This window comes from Thalassophryne amazonica, chromosome 23, assembly GCF_902500255.1.
Source record: "Thalassophryne amazonica chromosome 23, fThaAma1.1, whole genome shotgun sequence".
NCBI classification, from domain to species: Eukaryota; Metazoa; Chordata; class Actinopteri; order Batrachoidiformes; family Batrachoididae; genus Thalassophryne; species Thalassophryne amazonica.
Genome location: NC_047125.1, coordinates 16,358,810 through 16,385,215, shown reverse-complemented (window position 1 = coordinate 16,385,215; position 26,406 = coordinate 16,358,810). Strand labels below are relative to the sequence as shown.

Below are 26,406 nucleotides of genomic sequence, written 5' to 3'. Positions count from 1 at the left end.
TTGAAAGAAAAAAAAAGAAAAAACAGGAAAAACAGCTTTTTTGCTTCTCACTGATGTACAGTAATCAAATAGAAGGAAATTGTCAATTATTCATTATTAATAATTATTCATTGTTAATGTAGCTTCAGGTGAGGGGGGAGTGACCTGGTTGGGTGTGCTCCCCGTTCTCCTCTGGAAAATTTAAAAAATTCTACGGCTTTTTCCCCCTGCATTCTAACACAATATGTGACTGTAAATCAAATTGTGGCAATCCCTCAGTGGCAAGGAAGATTGTCTCTTTATCGATTCCCAAATTGGATGATTGATGCGGAGAAAATGTACATCCAGGGTTGATGAAATACCTCCGCATGGGAATGGTGTTGCATGCCAACAAAGAGACGGCCCTTCAGACACTCAGCCTGGTCCGATGGCTGGGAAATCCCAGAAGATCGGGGTCCAAGGACCTGCTGCAGCCATCATCCACCTTCACAACTGTTGGGATACAAACCATCACCTCATCCGCCTGATCTGGTATTCAGGACTTCATGTTTCACCAGAGTCCTGTTAGCCATCTCATGTTCATGGTTCCTGTATGACCCCAATGGTATTTCACCCCAACAGGCAATCCCCTACTCGATCTGTTACCCAAATGTCATGCTGACGAAGGGTTGGATTTTGACACCTGAGAATGTAAATATTGACTCTCTTGTCAAGGTTTATAATACAAATTTTTATTTATTTATTACCCAAGGCTATCAAATATGGCCATCGGGTATTGCGAAGGCTTTTTGTCCATCTGTCCGTCCGTCTGTTCATCCTCACCTTAAGTCCAGTCCTATTACTACTAGGGTCTTCAAAATCACAGGGACCATTCTTGGGGCACAGACCTTGGACAAGTTCAAAGATGGCTAACCTGGACCTATTCTAAGAGGTATTTTAAGAGGTTAAAAAGTCACATTCTGCTCCTATTTTTTATGGTATGATCTAGCAGACATTAGCGTGATGATCTCATGGACATTAGCGTGGTGACGTCACTTCCTGGTGTCACTAGCTGCTAACTTTGCTTTGTTTTTGGCTAGAAATAACACCTTTCTCACATATTATGTGAAAACAAGTGACAAATAAACACTTCTAAAACTGAAATCACAGTTTTAGAACATAATGACACCTCTGGAATGAGTTATAAGATATTTAGCAGATGTTAGTGTGTGCTAACGTCCGCTAACTCAAAGCTAACTTTCTATAGAGTTTGTCTCATTAATACCTGCAAATGCACAGGGAGTGACCTACAAATATTCCTTAGTTTGCACACCTTCTTGTCCGCGCTTGTCAAAAGCTCATGTAAACGCACACGCAAAGCCTCCTGCAGACACCGTTAAAACATAAATGTTGTTTGGATATTTTAGCATCGCATTATATATATTTTATTTTAAAACACTGTAAATCTAATTCTCCATGCAACAGTTTGTGAATCAGCATTTATGACTTGACTATATTTTTCACACCTTTGGTCCCCGGGTCAAGAAGGGGTTGTAGCCACTCTTCAAGATCCTCCACTGAGATGTGGGTGTACGTGATGAGGTTTGAAAAATAACTAAAGGTAAAAAACAAATAACTCAAATACAGTCATTCTCAAGCTTTAGAATACGGGGGCTCACTTTGAAATTGAAAAATCATCTGGGGACCACCTAAATCTTCATCACAGTTTTGATGAGCACATGAGACCAAAAGATCTATCAATCATCCGACTTCTTTTCTTTTTGGAAATTTTTTTTAACTATACTACAAAATTGGAAATCAAAGACTTTTGATTTTATTTTGAATTACCTTTCGTGGTATACCTGTGTACCTACCCAGCCCACAAGGATGCCATGGATCCAATCTTGGGAATGTCTGCTCAAAAATCATAGCAACACAACAAAATCGTTCTTCCGTTTTACTTTTGTGTTTGGCAAAAATCATATGAAGCCCGCTTGGTTCATAGATTTTGAGATGTATTACTCAAACTTGACTTTTGGCCGGCTCAACGAAAGATGCAAAAGATTGATTGGCGCAAAGGCTAAGTGGCAGAGCAAGAGATCAAACGTGCAACAAGATGGTGCGAAAGGTGCCTGAGTGCAGGCAGTCATCAAAATGCTAATGCTGTACCTGGATATTTACTGCCGAGTGTTAATGCTGGTTAAAACAGGCTCTTTATCCTGCAGCCCATTGCCAAGACCCAGTTAGGCCCTAATAAATCAACCCTTAAAAGATGATGTGACCTGAATAGTGCTTCATACACCACCAATCCGGCTCTATCGCCACAAGTGTCGGGGTGAGACAACAGCTGAAAAATTTATGAAGATGCCACATCATAATGATCTACCCAGCAGAGAGCGAAATATAGGCAGCATGTGAGTGTGTGCAATATGACAAACACGCTCGTGCGGCAATGTGAAGCTGTTTTTCCATGTTTTTTTCCAATATACGGAAGGAAATCTACTGCACTCAATGCCACATTTTCAGTATTACCCTAATTTCTTTCCATGTTTTTATTTTACAGGGAAGGACATGGTTTTACGACCTGGAATGTGAAAATTCAACAATAGCTGACTCTTACAACCAGGTATGTGACAAATAAATATGCAGATTTGCCAGCGCATTGTCATAATGAAGTGCGTTGGTGTTGGTCAGTAGGGTGAGTTCTTTTTTGGTCGGTGGCCACACGTGTCTGCAGGTTTTGGTCAGCTTTCACTCCCTGATGCAAATTTTGTTTTCACTGTCATCATGCAAAAGCGCAGCTGGCTTTCATTTCGCGGCACCCTGACCCCACCCTTTAACCACCAGCCTTCACGTACCAAGCGCCTTCTGAGCATCTGCTTTTTTGAAATCCTGAGTGCCTTCCTCGTGGGCTTGTCACGGCAGCTCAGCCCTCCCCTTCTGGAGCCACAAGCCCCGGTGCCTCCTGCGGTGAGCCTGGATTGAATTCAGTTCAGGAGATTTTTTTTTTTTTTTTGCCCCCAAGAGTGTGCTGCTGGGTTCCATGGATGATGGGTTTGCCTGCCGACACACAAACATCCACGCTTCATGTAGCTCGTTTTCTTCTGCTGTTGAACCGACCGAGTCCTTTCCTCTCAACATCCTCTCAGCACTGAATATGCTTGACATTATATGTTTCCATCACTGCAACAACCCTGTTTGCGGGTTTGACACCATTCACGCGGAACCCAAGTCTGTCCTGGGTTGATAATCTACATTTCCAAGCACATCGCCACCATCTTGACAAAGTTTGGTATTTATCCTGATTGTAAATGCGTGTTGTCAGTGACATATTAAGTATACAAAATCCAACAGTATATCCACAAGTATGACATTGTTTAAAGGAATGAAAAGTAGAATTATTGTGGTTCGTGTGCAACTGCTGTTAGCATGGCTGCGCAGGATAATGCTAACCACAATGGGTATTTTCTTAAATACAGCCCATCAGTAATCAAATGCTCCATGTCAGATTAACAAAACCTTCGCATCTATAAGTCTGATAATTCCAGAAAAGCTTTTACCTCTGAGTAATGACCATTGAGCTGTCTGATTGGCTTCATTACATTGAATAAGAGTCTAGAAAATGTTGTTTTCTGACACTTCTGGCATTTATTTGGAAAGTGATGGAGTGTTAGCAGTAACAGTTCTACCATTTCCTCAATCTCTTTTTACGGTGGTTGTCTGTGCATTCTTTCTTTCTGTGCTTTATTGGAAAAAACTAATGGCAGCCAGTAAATTGTTCGTGTTCGTCTTTCCTATTTTGATCAAGTAAATCAGTGGGATAAAGAGTTGGGCGAACACTCTGTCGACTTGGGTTCAATTCCTGGTTTCACTACCTGTCAGTTAATTTATTTTCATTTATATAGCGCCAAATCACAACAAAGCTGCCTCAAGGAGCTTCACACAAGTAAAGTCTAACTTTACCAACCCCTAGAACAAACACAGGCGACAGTGGTAAAGAAAAACTCCCTCTGATGACTTGAGGAAGAAACCTAAAGCAGACCAGACTCAAAGGGGTGATCCTCTGCTGACACAACAAGACACTTCATCTGTATTATCACAATCTACCTAGCTATAAATGGGTACTGACCTTGTCTAGGCAAAGTAACCTGCAAGGGATTTGGGTCTTGTTCAAGTTGAGTCGAATATTCTTCTCTGCCTCCTGCAATGGAATCTCAGGATAAGCACCAGTACCAGTGGACATTCGGGCCTATGGTAGACTTGCATCTTTCATAGTATCTAGTCCACACAATGCAGCTTGTGTGATGGAGAATAACAATGTGACTTGTACTGGTTCCTCTGGTCGAAAAATGGATAGATCCTGCACAAATCAGACATGAGCTCCTGAGTAGGGCACTAAATCGCTGCGATGGGAAAGTGGATGATGTTTTCTGAACTCTCCATTTTTTTAAATTATTTGACCTTGAGTTTGTATTCAGCAAGCTTGTATCCACCATTTACAAATTTTGTTCATGTCCAGAGGTCAAGGATCCAGTGACCAATTTCATATTTATTTACTTTAAGACTCAATAAAATGTTGTTGACATAGAAAACCCGTAAAGCCAACTTCTTGCACACAGAAAATTCACAGGAGGTATTGATAAGGGAAAGGATAAGGAATTGAATCGATAAGCGGAATTGATAATGGCATCGATATTGATAAAATCTTATCAATACCCATCCCTCGACGTAGTTGAAGAGAATACTTCAGATTGCCTTTTTGACACAATCAAAGGGGTTTGCTTTCTCTGGGAGTTGATAGAATTACAATATCGGGCTGGATGGCCCCCATTTATAGGACACCCCCCGCTTTTCAAGACATATTTTTAGAAAAATACCTTCTGAAGAACAAAACTTTTTTAAGAGATGTTTTTAATTGAATAATACTAATAAAAGCATATGAAGAAAGGGGAAAAAAAAACAGGTTAGATTGCATAAAACAGGAGTGTAGTCAATACAATACTGACACCATAAACAGCGCAGACCAGCCGACGTTGGTTTCTCAGACAATGACAGTCAATCTGTTAGTTCTCCACAGGTGGAACTTTCTGCGCATGCTTGTCACTTGCATAATGATGCAAGATCGGATGCCACACTCACCCTGTGCCCCATGCTGTTGTGTATGCATGCTACGTAAGAGTCTACCTGCAACCCTATGTTTTCAGATGTATTTCCAAGATGCATGAGGTCAATCCCAACAGCTACAGGCAAATTCCAGGCCAGTGCCATTTTTAGTATAATATCCATTGAAGTAATTTGTTAGTCTGCTGGCACATCCAGTTCTAAGAAAGGACAGTAAATGTTGCTGCCACAGATGTACTGGTCACATTAGTTACAAGGTGAAAATAGAATGATGCTGTCATTTGAATAACATTGAGAGCAGCGGGTGGTAGCTCCACGCGGTGCTAGCTTGCGCTTCTTCAGAAGCGTAAAGCCTTCATCTCTGTTCCACGGGGAAACATGATTCAGCAACTAGTCCTGCAACCCACTGCTTTGCTTTGCATCTCATGTTGAGCAGCAATGCACTCGTGCTTCTCAGGAATGAGACACTCTCTTGGCACTGATGGATACCACATGAATTGGGATCTCTTTCATAAATAGCCTAATTCACCCTGACATAAAATTACAGTCTTTATTTGACGCGCCTTCCGTTGCCTCATACGTGTTCACTTTGGGTTAAGTCTTGTTCAGCGTTGACTTCCAGAAATTAAATTTTGAACGTCAATCTGTCTGTTAAACTTCATGATTGCTTCTCAAACGTGGTCAGACATTACGCACCATTAAACCTGCCCAGAATGCTTTGCATGCCCACCACCTTTGCTTATAGCATCAGCCATTCAGCTTCTGTTTGACCACAGTAGGCCATGCTGACATCAGCTCAGCCAGGTTTTGGCTCTGTTATCTTAATGCGGCGCCATTTGTTTTCATAGTGCGATGCTGCCCGGACTCCTCCAAAGGATGCAAAACAAGTCATTTGAATGGAAAAGTCCTTTTGGCCGAAGTCAGCAGGGCCCTTGAATTTGAATTCTGTCCAGAGGTAGTTGACTTTGCACGTCTTTGTTGTTGTGTCCTGTTACTTGGGAAACTGGCTCAGGAAAACCAGCGAGAGCGTCAAAACCCTTTAAATGACCGAATTATTGAAAAGGCACACATGGCTTGATGTACTAGAAGGCTGATTATCACAAATTTGTTGACCCTCTCTGCAAATCGCTGTTGTCAAGACAACAGCAACCTGCTGAAAATATATTTGCTCAAACACGTTTGCAGTCATTTTGGCCCATTAGACATTTGGGCCCATTAAGCTGAAAGTTCATGTGCGACTACCGTAGCTGCTGCCAGCAGGAACAGGCTCAGGATGAGTGTTAACTTGATGCAAACCTAAAGCCTGATGTCAGCAATAAAGCAACACAATGTCAATGTTAAAAATTAAAATAAATGAATTTTCCATTCATACTTAGTGACACAATTTCTGTAATTTTGTCTCCATGCGCATTCACTTTCGAGTTGATTTGAAACAATCAAGATGTTTGTAGTGTTGATTTTCAACATTAAGAAGTTTAACAAGAATACTGCATGAATAATTTTGGAGTTACAGCCATTTTTATACATCGTCCATCCTTTTTCAGGTGACACAAGCTGTGGGACAAAATAAAAATGTAAGGCTGTTGGTGCTTTGGAAGCGTATAACTACTTCAAATGGAGGGAAGCCATCAGGACACCCATGAGAGGGTGTCTTGATGGCTTCCCTCACTTGGTGGTTACCCACATCAGATTTTCCATACGCTACCATACTGTATTTTTAAATGACTGATGTAAATGAACTCTAAGATATATACAATGACTTGTATATTTTTATGCAACAGTCCCCTAAACTGGTCAAAGAAAACTACTTGTCAAAATGATTTGTTTGAACAATAATTCTTATATTTACTTTGTCCTATGGCCTCTGAATATGGGATTATATAAAAATGGCTGTAATTCCTTAATGTTAATGTGTTTTTTAATTAAACCTCTTGAATTAAATCTGAAGGTCAACACTACCAGAACATCATGATGGTGTAGAGACTAAATTAGAAAAGTAATTATTGAAGTATTTTTTTTTTTCTCCATATATATGTATTTATACATACTTCTACCAAATTAATTAAAGTCAGAAACTAATGTTGTTCTCTCTGGACTCTTAATGTTGTGTGAGTCAATAGTTGTGATATTAATTCATCTGTGAAATGAATTAATCAGTAGATAGAGTAATGTGTGTGCAGGCTTTATTATACAATAATTGTATACATATATTTTCCCATGTCTAATAGCAAGTGCAACATTTAAATAAAGTCTTTTCAGTTTGTGCGTTGTTGGCGTTTTGTCAAAATGTATCTTTTATCACAGCCTATATCGGAATTACCATATTTTGTGGTTTATAATTTTTTTTTTTTTCCGAGTGTTGGAGGTCCTGCAACATTATTATTATTATTATTATTATTTTTTTTATTATTAATAATAATGTTGGAGGTCCTGCAACATTATTATTATTATTATTTTATTATTAATAATAATAATCATAATTAACTGTTATTGTGAAGGAGTTCAAGTACTTGTTCACAAGCGAGGGGAGCACGAGATTAACCGGAGAATTAGCGCAGCAGTGGTGGTGTTGCATTCGCTTTATCGTACTGTTACGACAAAAAGGGTGCGGAGCCAAAAGATGAACCTCTCAATCTACTGGTCAATCTTCATTCCTACTCTCACCTATGGTCACGTGGGTTGGGTCATGACCGAAAGAACTAGATTGCAGGTACAAGCAGCTAAAATGGACTTCCTCAGGAGGGTGGCTGGTGTCTCCCTTAGAGATCAAATCAAATCAATTTTATTTATATAGCGCCAAATCACAACAAACAGTTGCCCCAAGGCGCTTTATATTGTAAGGCAAAAGCCATACAGTAATTACAGAAAAGCCCCAACTGTCAAAACGACCCCCTGTGAGCAAACACTTGGCGACAGTGGGAAGGGATAAGGTGAGAAGCTCAGTCATTCGGGGGGAGCTCGGAGTAAAGCCGCTGCTCCTTCCTGTTGAAAGGAGACAGCTGAGGAGATTTGGGGATCTAGTAAGGATGTCCCTTGGGCATCTTCCTGGGGAGGTGTTCCAGGCATGTCCATCTGGGAGGAGACCCCAGGGAAGACCCAGGACTAGGTGGAGAGATTATATCTCCACACTGGCCTGGGAACACCTCGGGATCCTCCAGTCAGAGGTGGCCAATGTGGCCCGGGAAAGGGAAGTCTGGGGTCCCCTGCTGGAGCTGCTGCCCTCGTGACCAGATCCCAGATAAGCAGTTGAAGATGAGTGAGTGATGAGTGTATAATTACTATTTAAATAGGGGGTTAAAAAGGAATCAAAGCAAGAAACAAAATTAACTCCAATGACAAAAGAATAAATGTTAATAATAAAGGTTCACTACAACAATGCATAAATATCCCAAATGAAAGATCTGAAAATGCACAAAAAAGGCAACTTATACTTTGGTACAGCCTCGTTTTTTTTTCTTCTTCTTCTTTTCAAGAGGCATTTTTTCCACTGGTGCAACTTTTATTTCAGAAAATACGGTACAACTTTTATCTTTTTCATCATGGTTGGGTTATATCTTTGAAATTGTCTTAAACATTCTTTGATCCTGATTTTTAACCTTTGATCATGATTATCAGGCTTTGATCCTAATCACTCATCTTTAATTGCTCATACTTCATTGCTTATCTTTAATCCCGATGATTTATTATTTTAACCTAATTGCTGATCTCAGACTGTTGCCAAGTCGGTTCTATTTTCACCACTTTTTTGTCTTGGTTTGATCGTGTCATGATGATCAAAGGAATCGGGATCACAAACAACCAGAATCAAAATAATCAGGATTGAAAATCAAACATCAAAAACATGATCTGGACCACTGCTCATGATGAAAGTAGTAAAAGTTACTCAGTTACAAGTGAGCAATTATACAGTTAGCAGCTTACCTTAGCCTATTCATCTTCTTCCTTGTTCACTGAGTGATAAAGAATTGGTTGCTCATGAGGGGCTGGGTCTTACAGATCAAGCTGGCCTGTAGCATTAGTGATGTAAATGTGGACGTTTGATTCTGCACTGTATTTACAACTGGACACTTCTAATGATGTTTTCATCTATTCAGTGGCAACAAGAAGGAGTTTGACTTATTGATGCCCTGTCCAATAACATTAATTAGACAGTTAGCGTCTGCTTGCTGCTGCAGTGTTTGTGTTCTAAGTAATTAATTTTTGTCTCAAGTGAAAAGATGACCTCCAAAATATCTTAAACTAGAGCCTTGGCTGAAAAATGACAAACTTCTCCTCTACGTCCCTTAGTTAGCTTATTCAGTAATAATTACTCCCAAGTTACACACTTAATGTGGTTACTCAGTTAACGAGTTTGACTGAGTTGCTGTTACTTTTTTACTTCTATTGACTTCTATGCAACACATTTAATGGTATTACTCAGTTACCAATCAGTCAGTTTCTTGACTATGTTACTATGTTATTTTCTTACTTCTATAAACACTAAAGGTTACCCATTTTGTCATTACATAGTTACCAACAATCAGTCTGTTTCTTTACTAACATACTGTTCCTTTGTTACTTCTTTAGACACTGACTTACCCACTTACTGTTATTACTCAGTTACCAACAGTCATTTATTTTGTTTACAAAGTGACTGTTACTTCTGCATTACAACAGGGAGTTCCTGTTACTTTACTTGTATACATTTACATAGACAGTATAAGTTATTCCATTACTAACAATGTTATCTAATCTTTACTAAGTTGTTGTAACTTTCTTACTTCTATAAACTTCTATAGACACTCAGTTACTGTTATTACTCAGCTACCAACAATCACTTTCTTTAGTTTCTATTACTTCTATAGACACTAGAAGTTACTCCGTTACTGTTGTTACTTCTATAAACTTCTATAAACTTCTATAGACATTCAGTTACTCTTATTACTCAGCTACCAACAATCACTTTCTTTAGTTTGTATTACTTCTATAGACACTCAGTTACTGTTATTACTCAGCTACCAACAATCACTTTCTTTAGTTTCTATTACTTCTATAGACACTAGAAGTTACTCCATTACTGTTGTTACTTCTATAAACTTCAGTAGACACTCAGTTACTGTTATTACTCAGCTACCAACAATCACTTTCTTTTATTTTCTATTACTTCTATAGACACGAGAAGTTACTCCATTACTGTTGTTACTTCTATAAACTTCAATAGACGCTCAGTTACTGTCATTACTCGGCTACCAACAATTACTTTCTTTTATTTTTATTACTTCTATAGACACTAGAAGTTACTCCATGACTATTATTACTTCTATAAACTTCAATAGACACTCAGTTACTGTTATTACTCAGCTACCAACAATCACTTTCTTTTATTTTCTATTACTTCTATCGACATTTGCTCCATTACTGTTGTTACTCTTACTTCTATAGATGTCTATAGACACTATAGGTTACCCAATTACTATTATTACTCAGTTCCCAACAACCATTTTCTTTATTTAGGTTTTCGTAAATTCCTACTTCTAAAGACACAAAAAGTTAAGGCACCTTGACACTTGCACGATTTTGATCCATGTTCCACTTGACACCACACTATATAAAATAATAATTTCATTGTCGATGATTCATTTGCTCTCAGAACTTGGCTGATGATACCATTCTCTCAAGTTCAGATGCCCTGCGATGTCAATGCGCGCAAAGACACGCATTGACACGCAGTGTCTTTGAATAGGTTGTGCAGATTAATTCACGAAATGAATGCATGCCAGAAATTTTCAACATTTCAAAATTTTCTTTGCGCACTGGCGCACAGCTGCGCACACTTCAGGCACAGTTTATGCTGAGTTTACTCACTGGCACGCAAGATTATACGTGCCAGTGTGGGGATCAGAACCATGCAAGTGTTTGGGTGTCAATAAAATAACATCCTGAGCCGTTCGCTGCTTCCTTATGTTCCTTCCCTTCCCGCTGTGAAATTTTTTGTGAATGTGAACAAACAGGGCGATCTTCTGTTGAGTAGACTGAAGCACTGCTTTACACCTCTGATACCATTTGACATGATGGAGAAGCCCAAAGTGGCTCTAATTTGAAAACCACCACTGGCATTTTTATGCCAAGGTGTGGGATCAGTAATATTTTAAGTAGATACTGAAGTCAGAATTTGCATTCACTCTTAAAGACACCATTGAGGACCTCTAAAACTTTGGCTGCACCTGTCTAAAACTTCATCACCTGTAAGGTGCGTCGCTCTGTTCAGCTCCATTTGATGTGTGTAGGCAGAAGGCTTCACAGAGGAGCTACGGTCTCTTAGGATATTAAGGTGAGAGGAAGAGATTACTGCGGCTCTTTTTATAGCGAGTTACTCCATCTTGTCCCTTCTACCTCACTCATTAGTTCTTGCTTTGCCCTAGAGGGTGATTCTCTGTTCCTCACCGAGACCGAAGCTGCATCCTTTATGTTGGCAAGCAACCTGCCTGTCTGGCTATCAGCTAACCAAATATGATTCCTCCACCCGTTCCATCATGATCAAGTCAGCACTCGTGTGGTCACAGCAACTCGCATTCTGGCAGGAATGGTGATGAGGGAGACCTGCCCTGGAGACGAACACAGACAGATGAATAATGATTGCGCACACTATTCTTTGTCGGCGGTAGAGGCTACAGAGACCGTGACATGCCTTTTCGTAATTTTCTTCTTGCAACTTCCTCCCTCCCTTTGGCGGGTACCTGTGCAATCAGACATCCTCCTGTGCCCTTCAAAAAGAACCCCCACCGCCACTCTGCTGCTGGCTGTTATGGGAGATAACCGCCTGACAACCGGTGTGCACACCGAGGTAGTCACAACTTGTCAAATGTCATCTGCTATGCCTGAGAGTCTGTGTGTCGGTCTTCAACATCAGATATTTGGTGACAGTGGAAGTGCCTTTTTTTTATCTTCAGGGATTATTAAATGTAGTCTGGTCTCTGCGTACTTGGCAGGAAAATCACCAAACCTGCGCGTCTTTGGAAGTGGGAGGAAGCCAAAGCACCCCAGAGGGACGTCGCGCAAACACGGGGAGAACTTGCCAACTCCACACAGAATGGACCAGGTGAGAAGTGATCCTAGGACTCAGATGATACCCTGCCGGAAGAAGAAAAACTCACAGTTCTTTGACTGGCCACTTGATGCCACTCCATAAAAGAACACATTTCTATAGGAGTCTGTTAAAATGTCTAACTTGAGAGCAGACACAAACAAACGTTAAAGATTTTAGTCCCTATAGCAAGTTTCCCCAACATGACAAATGTATGGGCATGAATATTTCTTTAAACTTCTCAGTTTAAGACATTTTAAGCCATAAATGTATAATTGGGTGTGTCACTGTCTGTAACTCAGTTCCCGCTCGATGCAGCCGCTAGCTGTTGCTGAGGGGTGTGTCTGTTTCATTGTAGCATTTTATTCCAAACACCTAGAATACTATGGCTTGTTGTGTAGTGACACTCTCATCATATTTAATGTTGTATGCTAATGGCGTTAGCAGTTTTTACAGCTATTGGTAGCCTGATCTGTTCAGTCCCTTTAAAGCATGATTACTGAGAAAATAAGCGGCTCATAACTTTTAATGTCAACACCAAACCAGATTGTTTGGAGAACCAATTAGCAGTTCCCAGAAATATGATTTAATAAACACCTGAACTGATGTTAACCTGATAGCTTAGCTGGTTCAGACTGAAACAGAGGTGCGTGTTCAGGCTTCATATCGTTTGTTCTGGGTCTCCATAGGAAAAATATGGGTGCTGTCACACAGGCTTTGTCTATGGCTGCAAGAATTTTCAGTGTTGTAGAAATCCTGTCAACCCATCTTTTGGAGCTTGAGTAATACTTGGCTAAGCAAAAGTCAGGTATAAACAATACTTTCTTACACTTTCATTAAACTTTGTAAATTATTCATCACTTTCAAGAGCAATGGCGTTCCACATGATGAAAATTTTATTTGCATATTTCCCGCCCGTATGCCTGTCCTCCTCCCGAGCCCATCTGAGAGGAAACGTCTGTCGTTTGACAAAACAAAAGCGAGGCAATTATTGATTTGCATCTTCAGAATAAACCAACTGGCTTCCCTCTTGTCAGCCTGGCAGTCTGCTTACCACGGTCCCAAAGGTATCATCACACCTGTGTGACCATTTTACGGTGGCGTTAAAGCATTGATGGGGTACTGCAATCTGTTTCTGGCCTCGCTTGATTTTTATTTACAGCTTCAGCCTGGTAGTAAAGCCCAAAATTTATGGCTGAGTTTTTAATTAGAAATAATGTCATGTAAAGTTTCAGAGATGGACAGTTTAATCAATATATAGATTGCGGGTGGGTCTTTGATGAACGTCGCGATTGACAGCTTGGCGAGTCGTAGTCTAACTCAACTTTTTGCCTTACAAAGACATTTCTTTTATTTCTTGGGCTCCCTTGTCCTCTTTGCCTTATGCATTTGTGTGTCTGATGAGTCTGCCAAGCCTTTTTTTTAACCTCCAGCCAGTGTTTTCTACAAAATAAATCAAGCGCCCCTGTCACACTGTATTTATGCAATTATTTAACCTCAGTGACACCCCATTGTGTTGTTTGCCACGTTGGCTCAGATTTAAATGGAGTGCTGAAGGTGGGCTCTTGCAGATGGAAACTGGCAATGCAGTTCTCAAATGTGGGTAGTTATTTTGTTAATGGCTAAAGAGTTTCCTTTTGTGCAGGTTTGAAGAAAAAAAGCCCAGAAAGGATTTTAAAGTACAATAATTAAATAGAAATCAAATCAATGGGCTTTGTCTCCTGACGCCGCGGATGATTGCAATTTTGTCACTTGTGGCTCATTGTGTGGCACTCACAGAGGGCTGCACGCAACTCAGTATGCTTTTCACTTGCAAAAACAGTGCCAAATGGTGATCTGACACATTTGCCTCTTGGAAAATGCTGTGCTGTAGCAGAATATTTTGAGGAATGATTTCGAAGTCTGACGCGGGGTATGTTTATGTATGAAATCAATTATGAGGTCATCAATATTATCTCAGAGTTGACTCAAAACCCATCTGGCTTCATCTTTTATTGAGTCCAACTCCAGCTTTGCCACATTTTTCTGGAGTATTCGTCAGAATGTAAATGTCTTTATGTCAAGAAACAGCAGATGCTGTGGCGTGCACATGTGCTCCACAGAATTCCTGAGTGTTGTTAAAGTCACCTCTCTTTAAACACTGATAAAAACTGAGTTACACATAAAGAAAAAGGTACGACTTGTAGTCCAGTGCAACTTATACTCTGGAAAATTCAGTATAATCAAAGTATCATATATTTGAAACTCTGCAAAACAAGTTTTTAACCTGTTTTGTTCGCAAATAGGTTCCCATCAAAACTGAATCGTCTCATTCTGCACATAAGATCAATCTATTCTGTTTGAATTTTCTATAAAATTCCAAACAACTAACACTTCTATAATTCCATTCATTTAATAACATTTCGTCATCAATCATGTGACCCTTTGGATTTTAAAGGGTTTTCAGGTTTGAATCCTGACACCTGGTTCATATCAAATTAAACTAGACTCCTTGAGAAGGACAAGTACATAGTGAAAGACATGAAGTTGAGAACTGAATGAGTGGAATTTGCCTCTTTCAGCTTCATCTGAATAATGTACAATTCCAAATTTTCCCTCCATCATTAATGTCAATGATTCTTCTCAGTCTTCTATGACAATATGTGGAATTGCCTACAGATGTGTTCATACTGTTGCACACTACATGTTGACACACATGTACCACCCCAGAACTGTTGGTGGTGCTGTGTTTTCTTCTGCTTTGCGCCCATTACAAATCATTACTGGTATTAGCCATGCCATTACCTCAAGATCTATGCTTATCCTATATTATAAGCATGGTCTTGGCCTTGCTACAATCACTGGCTCGATGATCACAGTTTACAATTTTTGCATGGCCAAATTTTTACAAATGATGCCTTGAGGTGCCGTATGTTGCAATACCTTGGGCAAGACGCAATAATGGATGAGTCCACTCAAATAAATTGAGTTTCTTTTGTTGACAACCATGACATTACTGCCGTTTGATGCATGATTGATTGAGCTCTACAATGGGCTAACAATCAGATTGTAGGCTTGTTCGAGCCTGCAGGCCGCCAGTTTGTGACCTCAAAAGTATCCCAATAAGAGCTTCATTATATTGCATGGTGCTTGCTGCTGCAACATAGACCACCTAGTTCAATGAAAGCATCTCATCCACACACGTACTAACATGATACTACCTGACCTCCAAGTCCAACCACAATACCTTCTTTCTCATTGATTAGTGTTGCATTTACTGCCCAGGGCAGACATTGCCTTTAGTTTTCATGGTCTTTGGATTAGAATGACCATGAATGGCATGAATCTTGTGCATACGAGTTGCTCCCGTCAATGGTTAACTGTTCTGCTGCAATTCAAAGCATGTGCCCTGTCACAACTGACCGCACTCCTGTAGATCTTGACCTGGGTATGTTTTCTTGACCCCCCCCATGACCCGTTTTCATCATATTGCCTCCTTCTGCCGGCATGTCTGAGCTTATCTGGTTCCTTTGTGCAACATAAGCTTGTAGATAAGCAGTATATTGGGCCGGGTTACTCATGTCTGTCTTGTTCATTCATCAGAATCCTCTAATTCCCTTCAGAAACCTATTTCCCAGACTGCAGGTGGCCTATGTTGTAACACAGAGGGCATGCCTGATCTCTCCAAAGCAAACATAGACATTCAGTCACCACTGCGGCCTTTTGTATTCTCCACGAGTGCCGGCAATGCCCCATTATGTATGTGCACCCTGAGTGAACGCTTGACTAATCTGCTGCTGATAGATATTCACCTCCAGCTTCGATTAGCCATAAAGTCTGGAATTGTTCGGTTGTCATCTGTATTTGCAGATGCCTGGCACGTACAGTGCCTTAGGAATTCTGTAGGAACCTTTTCCAACACTTAACCTGTAGGACCCTGAGTTCCCAGGTGTTGTGGCTTGTCATTAGTGCAGCGGATAACTGAAAAAATGCTTCAAATGGTGATGCAAGCACCAAATTTGGCACACATACTCCTTACACATTACTCTTTTAAAAATGCCGAGTGGCCACATGAACTTTCAATAGGCGGCCAAGTAGCGGTCAATTGAAGAATTACACTGGGGTCAAAATTAAAAGATGCTCCAATCATATTGAAAGGTATTCCATATTATTTGTCTGATCATAAAGATTCCAAAAAGGTATAGTTTGGACTATCTGTGAATGAATGTTCTGGAGTTATGGGGTAAAAACAGAAAAAAACACTGAGTAAGGTCAATTTCAGTTTGTACAGGGGTCAAAGGTTAAAGTTCCTCCAAGTTTGGTGATGCATATTATTAGTTGAGTGAATATGGTTTTAAAAAGGAATAGTTTGCATCATGTATAATGCTTAGTTATAATGTTACAGGGTAACATATGTCACATGTCATAGAATCCAATGGATGCCGACATTGTTTAACCTTTACTTTGCAAACCAAGGACTCAACACAGTCAAAACTATTCAATTTGTTAATCCTATTAGCTCAACCAGTAATTTGCACCACTTTTTACCAAAATTGGAGCAACTTTAACTTTTGGCCCCTGTACAAACTGAAATTGACCTTTCTCAAGTGTTTTTGCTGTTTTTACCCCATAACTCCAGAACATTCATTCACAGATAGTCAAAACTATACCTTTTTGGAATCTTTATGATCAGACAAATAATATGGAATACCTTTCAATATGATTGGAGCATCTTTGAATTTTGACCCCTGTGTAATTCTTCAACTGAGCCCTACTTGGCCGCCTATTGAAAGTTCATGTGGCCACTCTGCATTTTTAAAAGAGTAATGTCCAAGGAGTACATGCCAAATTTGGTGCTTGCATCACCATTTGAAGGATCCCTCAGTAAATATTCACTTATCTGCTGCACTATCACGTAGCTGTCGCGCATCCAATGCTGTTTTTTTTTCTGGTTATCTGTGGTGAAGCATGACCCATTTCTGGTAATTCTGTGCCACATGGTACCGTCACCATGTTAGTGGAGGGTTTACTGGGAAAGGGCACTTACAAACCTGAGTAAGAGTAACGCCTTGAGACTCGCCAGGGTCACTGCAGACCATGATCTGTGTTTTGGGAAGTTAATTACGAATGAGAACATGGCACCACCTGCAGGATGTTCTCCATGGTTTGAATAATGAACACCTGGAAATGTCTTGCAGCAAGTGGAAATAAAAAATAATTAACCTGATGAGTGCCCAACTTGTTCCATTTAGACCTTTGAACTCTTGAGCCCTCTTAAGTTGCTTACCTTTTTCTCAGACTCTTCCCAGTCTCCATATGTGAAAGTGTTGATTTTCTGTTTTAATTCACTTTGAAATTCTTTGATGCACAGGCTAGTAGTGCTGAAAATGGATATATTTATATATATAAAACGTACTCACTCCCTTGTAGTCTCCTTTATTCTTGTACATTAACTAATAAGGATGACTCATTTTGTACTGAAGTGGTGTGTAGTAATGCAGTTGTTTTGCAAATGTTTTCTATTAAAAAACCTGATATTTAAAAAAAATTTGATTTGTTGCAATAAAACATTAAAAATGTCTCAAAGATGTGCTTTTAACAAACAAAGTTGATCAAACTGTGAACTAAATCAAATCATGTCAATCTTAAAATTACATATATTTTTAGAATTTAATAATTTGTCATTTTCCATGTTTGTCTGGTGGACGTAATTTTACAATACTTTTAAGATTTGGATAAGGTTTTTGTTGTAATTCACATCATTAACTGTTTCTTTTTTTTTTCATTGAGCTTTCAGAACATTTTTGTTAGTTTTTTTTTCTTTTCTTCGAGCTTCATGTATTTTTAAATTCTCTCAACTTTATATTCAGTTACATTTAGGTTTATTAAGCTTTGAGGTAGCTTTATATTCTAGTAGTTTTAGATTCAGTAATCTTTATATTCAGTCAATTTTACATTGTTAGCTTTCAGTTAGCTTTATACTCTGTTAGCATTATATTAAATTCATTGTATCTTGTTCATTTTTTAATGTTTCATTAATTTTCTGTTCATTTAGACTTATATTAAGGTAGTTTTAAAAATTTGTTCAGTAAAATTTAGAATTTGTAAGGTTTTAGTCCATTTTTATGTCATGCTAGCTTTGTTTAGTTAGCTCTATCAACAATTTATACTAAGTTTGAATTGAAAATTACTTGAGTGGGTATTTAATTTTAGTCTGTTGTATATTCAGATATGCTTTTGTGTAGTTAGCTTCACATTAAAATTTTTATATCCATTTAGCTTGAGTTTCATTTAGCTTTCGGATAGTTTTGGGTGATTGTTGGTGGAAGTGATGGTCTCCAGGTGAAAGCGGTGGGTTCAGAGTGAACCTCTGTTTGATTCCTCATCAGACAGAAAAATCACATAAGCCCCTTGGGAAATGTCGTTCACTCCCCAGGGTTCCCCTGGTGTCCAGCTGAGCGCCCTGTAGCAGCTTTGCTGTGTGTGTGAGTGTGAATGGGAGGCATAATTGTAAATCTTCAATCTTCAAGAGAAATCCAGTCTCTTTCGCATTACAGCACGTTCAAATTAATTTATTTTTATAATTGTTAGCTTTTCAGTTGACCTTTTATTTCATGCTATAGCTGGCGAATCATTAGTCTGCACTTTTGCGCTATGGCAAGAAGGTTGTAGGTTTCGTTCCACTTAAGCCCAATTAATTTCTGTGAGAACTTTGCGTGCACGTTCAATTAATCTCCCACGGGGACGTTGGCAGTCACTTTAAAAACATTTCCCCATTTCAGCAGTGTACAAATAACTTATTCATTGCTTGTTGTAGACTTTATTGATTACCACAGTAAATTAAAACATATATTTGCCAAAGAAATCACAGTTAAAAACATTTAAGAAAAAGCATTTGTAGAGTTTCTGAGGAGAGTCTGACAGAAAGTTGTCTCTGTTCTATTTAGTACTTACAGAGAAGGAAACGCAGGTGGCGTGCGGCGGTTCAGAAACTCAGAATTGTACATGCTCTTCAAAAATCCAATTTTATTTTGAAATCTCATTTTGGTTCTGTGGTGCAGGTGGCACGTTTATGCAGGGTGACAGCGATTTGAACATTCTCGCTCTCATTCTCCAGCTCAGTTCTGCTCCCGCCTGCCACATCGTAATCATTTGGCCCGATGCCTTGATTCAAATTGGTGAATCTTTACACCTTGACTATGATACATCTGCTCGCAAGCCACATTATTTTATCAACTGCATTTGCAGGTCAGGGTGCAGCACGGAAGGTGCTGTTTTCTCGCTGTTGGTGCTGGCAGAGAGTACGCCCCAGTACACACAGTCCCTAGATGCAGTCTGGCAGGCCGAGTGAATCATCTTCCTGTCACAGGTGGGGGAAATACAACAGCGGGATTGGCAGACCAACGGTGGAGCCGAGCCCGCTGTTGAGTGAGGTGTTTGGCTTTCTTCCGCTAGAAATGAGGATGTGTCATATTTCTTCACGCGAGAGAGGGAAAGCAGTCGTCTTCAATTTCTTATCCAACACCCGGATGGAATAAAACAAAATATTTTAGTTTTTAAAGAAAATTTAGTTTCATGACTCCACTTTTTAAACCTGTTCAAGCAATATTTGTTGGTATTTTGTGATAGAAACTAATATTATTTGCAAGAACATGTAGTTTTCAAACAGTTATTATTAGCTTCAGGCTGTTTTAGCTAATGTTGTGGTAAACAAATTTAGGTAAGGTGACTATGTGGTGACCTATACTATTTTCGACAAATGTTATTTCAGTGTAATTCCAAGCAGTCTGTTGATTTGCAAGGATTTACCATTTAAATATTTTTTTGGACACAAAATTTAGCTAATCCCCAATCGAAAGCTGTTGTGTACTGCTGATATCGCAAACGGTGTCTACAATGATAACAGCTGTGTAGAGTTTTTCAGGGTCCCATCATCTCTTGCACGCTCGGAGGGATTTTGGTCCGACTCGGTGGTTGTAATTAACGAAAATGGCATCACCGCTTGTCGTCCACAAGGCAAAAAATGCAAACCAACATGAAATGCTCTCACCAAAGGCAATCAAATGTAAAATAATATTTATGTAGATTTATTTATTTATCACACCCAGATTTTGTGCCATCAATATTCCCATTCCATAAGGTCCTTATTTTCTGATAACTATGAGGAAACAACAATGCAATCCCATGTTACTGTGGGAACGGAAAAACACACATGCGCAAAGGAACATAGGACCCCAAAGTCAACAACAGAACAAGTCATGGCATTGACTCTAGTTTAGTCAAATTTTGCTCAGTACAGTGATTGCTATAGGTTTTTTTTAAAATTTGTAAGATAGTCCATAATAATATTTATAGAATTTTGTATCATTAGATTGTTTTCCAGCTAGCTGTCATGCACCCCTGTGAGCTAACTAAGAAAAAAAAAATGTCGCATGTGCACTAAAACATCTCGCTAACTGGCTGATAACCACATAGCTAGACAATAACTCAATTAACATAATTTGCGAGTAAACAAGTGGCAGCTATATACATTTTATGTGTAACTCTTATTTATTCACTATCATGCTGCTTCCACCAAATGTAGCAAAATTCTGATCCAGATATTTAAATTAATCAAAAGAAGGTTGATATTGTTTGAAGGCAGTTGAAACACAAGACAGAATCGTACAAACTAATTCCCTTCATGCACTAAATTTCCTACCTGGGTCACAACCATGCTAGCCTGCAAGCTAACTAACCTAGCCGTGTCTCAATAATTACTCAGACTGCTAGCTTGGATAGTTAGCATGTAGTTGGTTTAAAAAACAAGTAAGTTGAGCTTGTTTGCGAGGAACTATATTATATGAAATTATGTAAATTCAGAGATGTTTCTTTATGATTATTAACAACTTGATGGCCACGCTGCAGGTCCCATTAGCAGTCACAAGTCACAATTGTTTGTGGCCATTGCCAAGCAGGGCCATGACACACGTATGCTGATAGATAACATATTAGAACAGTTTAAAATGTTTCCACAAATGGGATTCTATTTTTAGCTTCCAGCAACTGTCAAATACTAATGAGCCTTAATGCCTTTTGCATAGATAATTTTTGTTTAGTCAGTGCTTTGATTCTGAGTACTAGTTCCCAAAGCAACATATTCATTGATTATTTTTATTCACTGAGATTATTACATAATTATTCCAGCCTCTGTGCTTTTGTTGTATATTTTTATGGTGGAATTTTTCCCTTTTGTCATCTGTATGCAGTATGAACCTGTCTTGGTGTAGTCTGTTTGATCTGAGCTCTTGTAGAAGCGTGGCTGTAAGGGCCATTGATCAAAGCCTGAATCCTCAGGACCAACAAGGGCGTAGGGTGGACAACAGATGTTTCCCGTTTGTATTCGTTCCTCAGTTAGAGCTATCTTTATTCAACCGGCTACGGCTAATGGGCCTCGCTGGTGTGTGATACGCCGGATCGATTTTCTCTTTCTTTTGTGTGCTCAACATGGGACACAACGTGAACGCGGGATATCACGTTCCTCTGTCACACAATCTTTGTGTTCCTTGATGAATTTCTGGCCCAAAAAATCCCATTCACAATAACTGGGCGTGAATAAAACACCTGCTCTTGATTACTGTGTACAGTGTAGTCTTGCATTTCGTCCAGTTGTCAAACAAGCCAAGAGAGAGGACAGAACAGGAGAAAGGGGTGAAAGACAGGGGTCAGAGGCAGTCCAGTACAAAATCAGTGACATCAAAAGGACATATTCTTCTGTAAGGACAGTAATGTTGCTGAATATCAAGTGGACAAACATGTTGTTTTAACAGAAACAGCTAACTTAGGTCCAGAAGCTTCACATAGCCTGCAGGAGATTGATTGAGAGATGTGGTGGGCTTAATTGTGCTGCGCCATCTGCCCAAGTGACAGAACCTGCCAGGCATGTGACAGCTTCTAATGGGCACGCTGACGAACAGATTTATGCTCGAGTGCATGTCTGTATTTAAGCACATCAGCCTCTCTTTGCTTTCCCACTAAAGTTTTTTTTTTCAAGGTTATTTTGTTATTTTTTTGTCATTATTGTGGCCACTTTTCCATCAATTCTGCACACCTTTTCATATGCAAATTTGTGTTGGATTTTATTTTAAATAAAAATCTATTTCCTCAGTATATTATAGTTTATATAGTATTATTAGCTTATATATTATAGCTAATATCAGCCGACATGAGCCTTTCACAAACATATCGTTTTTGGCACAAGTTTTGTCGATAGGAAAACTTTTGTTTTACCAAATAAAATTAGCAAAAACTGAGTTGCGCTCTTTACACAAGTCCCTTTGGTTCTGGTGCGGTAGTCAAGTTAAGCAAATAATTTTGTTTATTTTACCAAATAAACAATGCAGAAAAATACTCTGGCCATTGGAATGGCACCATTACATAGTTTGCCCAGTAAAGGGTGTGCTGATAACATTAGTTACAATGCTGTAAGTCATGGTTGGGACCCCATCACCCCTTGGCCGCATTTGTTACAAGAGACAAAGGCAAAGCGACCAGCTGCCATTTATTTTCAATTCAAGTGGGTGTTTTACAGCTATGCGAGACAAGTGGTCACTATGTTGCCAGCTGGGCAGGGCCAAAATAGACAAACAATATATTTTATGCAAATACTGAGTGATGCAACACAGGAACTGCCAGTCTGTTGGTTGGTTTGTTGTTGGTTCTCACCACCTTTATATCAGGGTTCAAAGTTCACTCGTGCCCAGTCTCCTTGTATATCTGGAGTTATGCCAGGAAGTGTGTTTAGTTTAAAATTTGTTTTGCTGCGTCATCTGGATGCATGCTGGACCCCAAGCAAAAATGGAAGCAGCCAAAAGAATCACACTGTCATCAAAATTAACTGACAAAAGTTCTGCACAAATATTAATTGATGCTAAAAAAAATTGAAGCTTTAGTTATGCACCCTTTTGAAAACTCTGGGTTTTTTGTGTGTGTGATTAAATCAATGAATTCTTTGACATTTCCGTATTACATCTCTAAATACATGATATACTTTTGAATACTGAAATGTCTGAGATAAGCGGTAAAGAAAGTCACCTAAAAAGGCACATTTCAAGCATCTGTATGAATGTTTGTCCTCTTTTAGCGTCTTGATGTATGCTGCAAAGAAAGACAATTTAAGCGTACAGTAGAAGGTTACAGTCACTCCTGCTACAGTGCAGTAATGTAGAGTAACACACTCAAGTGCGTCAAGCACACAAAAGGAAGCTGCTTGGTTAATTAAGGTATACCGATCTCTACTTACTGATACAAAAAGTGATAAGATTCACCTGAAATTGGACTCCTTTGTCTTGCCAACAAGACGACACCGGATGAGCAAATAAGGTAATTGCATATCAAATCGCCAGTAGCGATCCGGCTGCCGCTTTGTCCGTGCCAGGGGTTTGATTTAGCGTCTCTTTGTCTCCCACTTAACTATCACCATATCAGCGTGGGAGCTACAGTAGCCAAAAAAGAAACAAATAAGTTCACTCATTGCCATTTGATAAATTTCATTGAAGTTGGCGTGAGTATTCAACGGCTTTTTTAACAGAGCTACACAACAATTGTATGTTCAAGGTTTGTGATTTCATTGGCGCCAATCGGACATGGATACATATTCAAATTGAGGTATTGGGGAGGGGGGGTGTTTTAGGTTTTGGAAAATAACTCTCATTGCTCAACGGTATAGTTGACACACAAGAGGCTACAAAAGCAGAATACCAGCTCATGTTTTTAAATAACATTACATTTTGCCACGCGTGCCTCCTTTTCTTTATTTGGCCAGAGATATTGACATATTCTGCATACTCAGTCCCTCTCGTAATTATTATTCAGGAGATGCACTGTTTGGCACAAGGACAAACATTTGCATAATTCATGCATGGCTGTCATCAATTTTTGAAAACTGGTGCCAACATTTTCTTGAGCTTTTAACTAAATAGATGCACTTGAGACTGGACATAAAATGGTCCACACTGAACAGAGAAAAGTATATTTTTATCCTTATATAAACTTCACCATTATATAGAATATTAATGTGGCCATGTCCCGCTCCAGTGTGTATGTCAGATTCCTTTTTTTGTGATCTCCAACTGCAAGATCATTACATAGATACTTTAAAAATAAGCTTTTCCGCCTTGCTTCTAAAGTAGTTGTAGATGAGGTGGGCTTAAAAAGAAACAGTGATGGTTGTCTGAATGTGTCCCCAAGGGCTGTCACCTGGAGTTATTTTCAGCGCTGTCCTCAAAGGTCCATGGAGGAAACGAAAAGGGGCTTTGTTGTCCCACATCTCAAGAGAAATGGCTCTATATTTCCTTCTAAGAAATGCACAAAGATGAAAATAAATATCCTTTCTTGCAAAACTGGAAAACATATTGGAATATTGGAAAACATATTTTCCAATATTCCTCGACTGTATCGTCCACCGGTTTCGATTTGTCTTCTGCAGCATCGCCATTGTAATCCATTTTTATTGCTAGAATTTTAAAGGGGAGTCTGATGTACTTTTCTGGCTCCTTAATTGTGTCCTGAAGGATGAAAAATTGCCATTTGCCAGATACTTTTTTTCTGTGCACAGGAAACCATTATTTGTAATTTTGGAGTTGAATGGCAGCATTGAATAACAGACTTTCTTTGCACTTTTGCCTCTTCTTGACCCTGATGGTGGAAGATAAAAGCTAAAAAAAAAAAACCTTTTTGCTATTCTGCGCTTCGGTTTGCCATTCAAAGTGCTTAGTTTCCTAAAAGTATGATGTTGTTGCATTATGCAGTATTTTACAAAAGGCCTGAGTACCTTGCATTTGTGTATAAAAGTTGTTTTTTAAAGTATACCAGCAAAAGACAAAGTTTAAAATTTCCAAATGTTATTGAAAAAGTTAAATTAATTCCGTCTCTTCATAGACGGTAGGATTTTAAAGATTTTTTGATAAATTATAACCTTATTACTTTTGAACTTTGTAGCCAAATGCATGATTTCACAAAGATATAATTAATAATTGATCAACAAGATGTTCTGGTAAAACCAGAGGATAGTTCACATTCAAGGATTATCTTTTAAATGTCACAAATTTATGAGTAATGCTGTAAAATATAATAACCTTTTGTTAATATAACAGGAGATGTGTTGCTAACTTTAGCGTCAACCACAATTTGGATCCCTATTGGCTAACATCAACCGTGGCATGCCTCTACCATTGTTAGCATTAGCATCTGCCACTGCTAACAGATAGCACATTGCAATATGCAATTGCTAACTGCTAACCTTGAATTAATGTTTACACATGCTAATGCTAATGTGCCTCAGTATTAATGAGTTAAATATGTAATATCAAGTATAGCGTTATGGTCCACATTTGGAAATTTAGTGATTATTAGAAAACTTTTATTTCTGTAATGTAAAAGTGAATTAACATGAAATATTTTGGTTTGACATTATTTTGACTGCACATTTTCTTGAACAAAATTTCATTCAAAGGACATTATCTTTTCTGCATAGCTTTATTTCAAGTATATTCAGATGTGGTCTCAATGCATCTTGCACATAATAAAGCAAGCTATTGCTTTTTTGGCTCTACTTTGAGAAATGTGCAGCATCACAACAGAAGTAGAATTGCACAACATTAGGGCAGAAAATATGAAACTAGAAGGCAAACACAAATTCCTAAGCATGGTAAGCCAAGAGGATGACAAATAGAGAAATATTGTGTAAAGTGTAAGAGGTACACAAATACAATATAAATTCAGTGTGCAAACAGATTTAACAAAATGATTGCATAGTTTGTGGATATGGCATATACATAAGTAAATATATATATATACTTACTTGGAGAAGTGCAGATTGGACAGTGGAGCAGCAACAGGAAGGAAGGACCTGTATTGGCATTCTGAAAGAACTCTTCAGTTAATGTTGCACTTCTCTGTATGCGGATTTAGTTGCTCCATTTAAATCTACTGTTTGCATCTGCGCAACTAATCGATATTCCAAAGGAATGCTGTATTCGCACAGGAACTCGTGTTGAGATGACCAAAGCAAATGCATGTTGTTTGAGTTGCTTGACCATCTCTCCAACTCACTCGCTCACACTTGAATTTGTAACAAGTGTTTCCATCCATTCTTGGCAGTCCCAGCGACAGCTTGAGTTTATTCATTTGTCCGTCAGAATTCAGACATCGGTATTGAAAGTGGATATGAAGCCATATGGTGCCACGATCGCTCCCAATACACTCAACTTGGTGTTAAGTGCTTCATTTTTCACACAAGCATGAGG

The 26,406-nt window shown here is 39.0% G+C and overlaps 1 long non-coding RNA gene across 2 annotated transcripts in view; it reads left to right on the top strand.

Moving 5' to 3' along the window:
* The window catches only part of LOC117505318, a 117,869-nt gene that overhangs the window by 59,097 nt on the left and 32,366 nt on the right, over window positions 1-26,406 (top strand). The window contains exons 2-3 of one of the 2 annotated variants that reach the window (XR_004559067.1): window positions 2,522-2,584; window positions 18,067-18,078. This is a non-coding gene — a long non-coding RNA (uncharacterized LOC117505318). Of the gene's footprint in view, window positions 1-2,521; window positions 2,585-18,066; window positions 18,079-26,406 lie in introns of those variants that run through there. The other variant, XR_004559066.1, reaches the window with a different exon arrangement.